The sequence below is a fragment of the Cygnus atratus genome, chromosome 3, assembly GCF_013377495.2.
Source record: "Cygnus atratus isolate AKBS03 ecotype Queensland, Australia chromosome 3, CAtr_DNAZoo_HiC_assembly, whole genome shotgun sequence".
Classification (NCBI taxonomy): Eukaryota; Metazoa; Chordata; class Aves; order Anseriformes; family Anatidae; genus Cygnus; species Cygnus atratus.
Genome location: NC_066364.1, coordinates 57,793,948 through 57,801,088, shown reverse-complemented (window position 1 = coordinate 57,801,088; position 7,141 = coordinate 57,793,948).

Below are 7,141 nucleotides of genomic sequence, written 5' to 3'. Positions count from 1 at the left end.
GGAATAGTCTTTGTTGTAGTTATTGTATGCAAATCTCTGAGGACAAAGAGAGATAGTCCAAAGAGTTTTATAAGAATTCTTTCAGCTAGTTTACTTAACAACTCTCCACAAATGTTTCACCTTTTTTTTTTTCTCATCTCCTATTCTTATTTAATGTATTTTGACTCTGACTCTTTAGAAATTCTTGATATTGCTACCAAGGAAAGCTTGGAAATGGGATAAGCAGTTTATTTATATGGCAATTTAAGGATTTCCCTGGATTATCAGTGTGATTTAAAGCTGTCTTTAGTTGGATTTTCTTCTCCCAGCCTTTTCAGGAAGCCAATGCCTATTCCTTTTAAGCCAAAGATGGTCATTTCCCCACAAACTTGTGTCACTTACGTACATTTTTTCCTACCAAGGGAGATGATTCATGTTTTGTAAGATGAGTATTTATTGCCCTTATTTAATCATTTAATCACTTAACATTAGGGAACTGCAGGGACTATTATTAAACTATTATTTGACCACTCCTGAATTATTCATTGTAATATTTTTTGGTGCTTTATCAAGCAAATATAACTGTAAATGCACAAAATTGAACGGAATGTCATCCAAGTGGAAGGCCTTGAGAAGTCACTTAGCAGACACCACTAGAATAAGAGAGGAAGTGTAGTTCAAGATTCCCTTTTTGTGACCAGCACTCAGCAATTTTGAAGTGTGCCATTGTTGTAGGACACAAAAGCTGTATGAGCTTCCCATTAAAGCCATGGCCAGGCATCTTCAGGAGAAACTGTCTTCAGGGGTCAACAAGATTAAATGACCCTTCAAACTCAGAAAGGCAAAAATACGCTTACAGCTCAAGCCTGAATATGATACTCAGCACATGGTAAAGACAAAAATAAATACACACCATATAAGGCTGACTCATTGAAAATTTATTTTCTAAAACACACAAATGCATAATTTTATTTATATACTTATTTCTAAATACTTTCCAAAGGCAAAATTATATTAAAATGTACATAAAATATTTCAAGGAATCATAGAATCACAGAATATTTGGGGTTGAAAGGGACTTAAAGACCCCTGTTCCAACCCCTGTGCTATGGGTAGGGACACCTCCACTAGAACAAGGTTGCCCAAAGCCCCATCCAATATGACCTTGAACACTTCCAGGGATGGGGCATCCACAGCTTCTAAGGGCAACCTGTGCCAGTGCCTCACCACCCTCTGAGTAAAGAATTTCCTCCTAATGTCTAACCTAAATCTACCCTCTTTTAGTTTAAAGCCATTACTCCTTGTCCTATCATTACACTCCCTGACAAAGAGTCCCTCCCCAGCTTTAACTTAAATTTGCAACTGTCCATAGTAGACATTAAATTCCATCTATATAAAATGTCTAGAGAATCTAGGAAAGATGGAATTACTATGAATTACAAACCAGAAGGCAGTGTATTTATCTGTATAACGACTATTGGGTGTTTTTGTCACTAAATTTATACTACCAATCATTAGAACCACTGAAGCTAGAAAAGTAAAAGACTGACTAAACATTATTAATCTATTATTTGGTCTCTCCTGGATTATTCATTGTAATATTTTATTGTGTTTTATCAAAATTAATTCCAAAAGGGAAAAAAAAGAAAAAGCGGTAAAGAATGTGAGAAAAAAATGCTCAGGAACAAATTATACACTGAAATAAAGCATTTTCAAACAGTCTTGATTCATTTATTGTGCCAGCAAAGGTATGAGTAAAGGATCCTGTTTTCATTCAGCAAGAATATCGCAAGCGTTGTTCAGAATGCTTCTCCCATTCTATATGGATTGCAGTGACAACACCAGACTCCGGATTCATAATTCTGGAAGTAGTTATGCAGATTCAAGTCAATCAGATAACTCTAAAATTAAATTGTAGGATCAACTAACATATCTCCTGCAGGTAAGCTGAGGAGCTTCAAGTATTTATTTAAGAAAACTTGCAAAAGTTCAAATCTGAAGTTAGGGTGAAAACTTGTCTCCAACTGACTCAGTGGAACTATGATCATTGTCTTCAGTGGACCAAGTCTCTAATGTTTATAGTCCATTAACAATGCTTAATTCACTTTTACACCAAAGCTTGACTGTCACTTTACTTTATAACTGGAGGTTATTTTCCACATTATCACATCTTTTCTCTTTTTCCAGCAGTGAGATAAATGTTTTCCCTCTTGATGCTACTGATATGTTAGAAATACATCAAAAAAGCCATTGAAAGAAATTCTTGAGGCTAACACTACTTCGTTAACTCTTCATCTTTGATTATTCACTTCATTTTTATTGTAAAGTGAATTCTGAACTATGTGTAAGAAATACACTATTCTTACATTAACTGGTTACTCTAAAAATATGGTTGTACAAAAATAAAACAAATCTGGTATCCTGTCTATTTCATTATACCAAGTTTCAATTTTCAGTGTTTCTTTTCAGAACTACAAGTTTTTAAAAACTGATAGCTGATTTCTAGGAAACATTTGTTCAGTTCTTCTGCATTATTAGTAATAACCTGGAAGATATATTGGTCTTAGAAAATGTTTATCTTCCAAAATTGAGTAGGAAAGGAGATGTATCTCGAAAACTATTTTGCTAGTATGTTCACATTTACTTGTCCCCAGTGTTCACATGGGAAATAAATTGTTGGAAAAATTATTGTGTTGTCTAGTAGTTGGTAATGAATTTGAGAATACACAGTTTAGAAAGCACTTAAGCATTTTTGTCCACCACTTAAATATTTGTCAAGCTGTTGCCACTTTGCAGTTAACTATTTTTTATCCTTACATGGTGTCATTGTTTTTCTTTATGCGGTAGCCTCTCAAACTTCTAATATATTTGTATTCACACTGCCTCTTTGAAGGAGGGAAATACCAAAATCTCCATTTTACAGTTGCAAGACCAATACTCAGAATGTGGAAGAACCCAAAAGGGAGTGCCAACAGAATTTAGGAAGCCAGGTTAATACTCTTCACTATACCACATCTTCATGATCCGCACAGTCATTGCTTCTTTTTTTTTTCTTTTTTTTTCTTTTTTTTTTTTTCTTTTTTTTTTCTTTCTTCAACCGTACTGTCTCTGCTGGTTTATATCAGAATAATGTGAAGGTACATAACACAGTGAGGAACCCATGGTACAGCATAAATATTTAACTGAAAGCTGCCCTTCCCATATCTTTTTTTTTTTTTTTGTCTTTTAAGATAGAAATATAAAGAGATTAGAGGAAGTGAAACAGATATGTAATTATAGGGAAGAAGCAAGTGATGAGAAAGGATGAAGGCACATAGGAGAGAAATTAAAAATTGAGCAAATGCAACAAAAAGGCAAAAGGGCAGAGGAAGGCAAATGGGACCTGAGGTACTGGAATGGGAAAACAGGGAACCTGCAAAAAGTTAGGAGAGAAATTTTGAGAAATTGAGAGCAAGCAACAAGGAAAAGAAAAATCATAAAAATGAAAAAAGCTCTGAAGGAGAAAAGAGGAAGGAAAAGGAGGGAAAACTGTCTGATGTAAGAATAACATTGCCTGTAAACATTCCAATAGTTTTGCATAAGCAGTAGTTCAAGCTTCTCTGGTTGATGCAAGGTGATATATTCTGTGTGTGAACAATTTTCATTCTTCCACTTCACCATATCTCTGTTGAATTCAAAACATTTAAAATAAAAATCTTCTATTTTCTCTGGAATTATTGCTGTGATATTTAATGTTTTCTGTTTTCCAAGTGAATTAGAAAAATGCTGAATAAATAGTAAATAAGCAAATTCTGTTTCTCTGCATCCTTATCTATTCCACTTCCTTGCCTCTCCTATAGTATTGAGGCAGAGTTACACACTAGCCCTAAAAAGTTGCTGCCTTGCAACCTCAAAGACAAAGCAAAAAGATCTTAAATTGGGAAAAGTCCTCTTCCAATGGACACCACAGAGGGTCTTTTGCACCTTAGGCCAGAACCAAAGCTAGTATCTATGTAGTATTTCCAGTTTGGGAATGGTTTATATCTGCTTAGGTACCTGCTAGCAAACTCCAGCCAGGCTGGAGCTGGGAAAAGGTAACACTGAGAAGGCACTGTACTGTACTTCTGTTACTCCTCAGGTGCCACAAGATGTAAGTACCCCTGTGAGATTCTTCAAATGGTAATGGGCACCTGATCAGCCTATCTGTTCCCTCAGAATCAGGAGAGGGCTGGAGCAAGAGCCAGTTCCCTCCAGAGAGTATGTAATACATGATCAGGAGATCAGGCAACCATTGGATGTAGCTTAAGTACTAATCCAAATTTTGCATGGATGCCTCAGGGAAAAAGATTTGCTCCAAGATCAAGAGAAGTTTTACTGTACACTTCTGGAGCTAACATTAAAGCACTAATGATGGCACACAGAATAATAAGATAAAAAGAATTTATTAATAGCTAATCAAATAAATTAATGGGATGGGAAGGAGTAAGGGACAAGGATCTTGACGAACAATTTGGAAGTGACTAAAGAAAGAAAAAGCAAATGAAGATAAAAGGAACACAGAGTGCTATAGAAGAGAGAGTGAAACGTGTAAGGACAACCCTAATTTCTCTTTGTGCAAAACTGAACATAATTTAAATAATAGATCAAATTTAAGTATTCTGTTAAGCTTATCTTTTATATTTGTCTTTTGACTTCAGTGATAGATTCAAAAGGGACTGACTTCAACAGTTAAAACTTGTGTCATGGATTACTGTTTAAAATGCTATTTATACTTCCTACACAAGGAGTCAGACACCCATAGTTAAATATGAGCATAAAATTGTTCCTACTCAAATTGGAAAGCAAAACAAATCAAAACAAAACAAATGAAAAAGGACAAGAGAATAATTAGTGATGAATGTGGAGTGTAGTCTACCTTAAGACAGGAACCCAGAGACCACAGGGTAGGGGCCATGTCAACAGATTACCAAATTATTAGTACTTTAGCAATGCTCATAATTTGTTATAATAATGTAATAAGCAAAGATAAGGTGAAGGCAGAAGGATTAAAGGAGAGCACTCAGCACACATAAGCCATGCTACATCTACCAAATTCCCAGTGCAGCTGCTTCAGGGATACTAAGCCTTATGCAGACAGCTGCATCCCCTTGTTGCCATCTGTGGCTTGCATCTCTGGTGCTACCACTCATGATGATCTGCACAGTTGCAAAGACATAACCCCCTATCAACAGAAAATATCTGCTCCCACACCTGCTTGCAGGGGGTATGGCTAGCACCCAATCCATAAAATACAAGAGCTTTCCTGAGATTTAATCAGCTGGTAACTAATCCAAGGAGTAATGGCTACAGAGTGGAATGTCTTGCCAGCTGAGGCATCAGATGGGAACACAGAGCAGGCATTAAGTTATCAGTTTTATTAGACAACACTAATCTCATCCATTCAGACTTGCTAATTACACTTCAGGAGAAAGTTTTATTAAGTGTGGTGTGGTGGGAACCTGAACTGGGTCAAATTTTGAAGGTAGGTCAACCTTTTTGTGTGTGTTCCCAGAGCACCTTGAGCACTGATTTCCAAAAGCTGTCTTATTAGAGCACAGGAACTCAGATGAACATACATAGTGAAGCAGAACAGAAACAGAAGATTTATAAGAAAATTTCTCCTCTGGCCCAGATGTCATAATAGGGCCAACCCCTTCCTCCAGTCTTACCCTCAGTTCTGCAAATCAGAGACTTTCTGGATTGCAACAAATTCCACCATCTCCACTTGCTCCCTAGAAGCCTGCTTTCCATCACAGTTAAGTTCCAGTGAGGTGTCTGCTCAGTTTTTCTTGGATGTCCCCTCATTCTCCACTTTGTGCTGTTGAGTCCCTCCCTCTTTCTCTCACCTGCACATCACAAGCAACTCACCCCTGTGTATTTTCAACAGCTTTCAGGAAAGAAACAAATTTAAAACAAATTTACTAAGACTCCACAAGCTGCTCTTAACATGATGCAGCAGCCAGTGCAAGGGAAACATAAGCGGGCAGCCTCCTCCTTTTACATGATAAACTGCAAACAAGCAAATAAACTCACAGACTGGTTACCACAGATGGTCAGTTGAATAAAAAATAGCAGAAAAGTGAATGCTCCCACCATATTTCTAATCATATTAATCACATGTGGGCTCAACCCTCATCTTTTAGGAACAGAAGTCATGCAAAACAAAATAAATTACTACCAAATAAAATATAGCTGCTTGAGTTATTACAGGTAAACCCAACCTGATCTTGATAGTTTATATTTCACAATTATGTCTCACATGTTTCAAGCACATGAAACCATGAAACCTCTAAAATACTAATCCAAATAATTTAAACACCATACTTTCTTCTGCTCTCAAATGAAAAAAAAAAGTAAATAAATTAAAAAAAAAGTAAATCAACATCATAAATGTTTAATTATCAATCTTCCCATAACATGTCCAAAGAGAGAGCTCTAGTCCAGTGTCTTGTGCATCACTGGAGTCAAGAGTACAACAGAACTATTTTCAGAGTCCAGAAGCAGCACCACGCAAGACAAGAGACAAACTGCAGGAGTTTTGAGAGTTGTTAAAGCCACAGACCTCAGCGAGTGAAGGACTTGGATCAGAATTCCTGAAGAATTCCTGTCCTCCTAGGATGGACAATATGATCAGCTCTGAAGGACACTTTTATGCTTACTGCAAAGCATCGTCCTAATATTTTGTTAATCCAGGTCCATATTGCAGATCCAAACCATCTTACATGATTCAAGGCTACTAAGAATTACTTGCAGGCCTAACTTGTTTGCCCACCTGGAAACACAAAAGACTGAACTTGATTTTCAATAGCACTTCATCTGTTTTAACTCCACAAGTTGGAAATGTGGTGATTTGACAAGGCCATTGGCTGAAATAAATGGAACATCTTCCCAAGTGTCCATCTCTTTTGTCAATGAAGCATTATAGCCTAAGGTCTGATTAGGATTCTTTTAGGGTGATTGGACATGGTAAGCTTCTGGAATAGTGCTAAGCCAGTACAATTGGAAGAGGCTTTGAGGACATGAAGCCTCTTAACGACATATGGTTAAAAGTTTGCTTTGAAAACCCATAAGTCCTTCTGCCTTCATTTTTCAGGTCTGCAGATTTCTCCTTGGCTGAACCTGGGGATGTGTCTCTGACACTTTC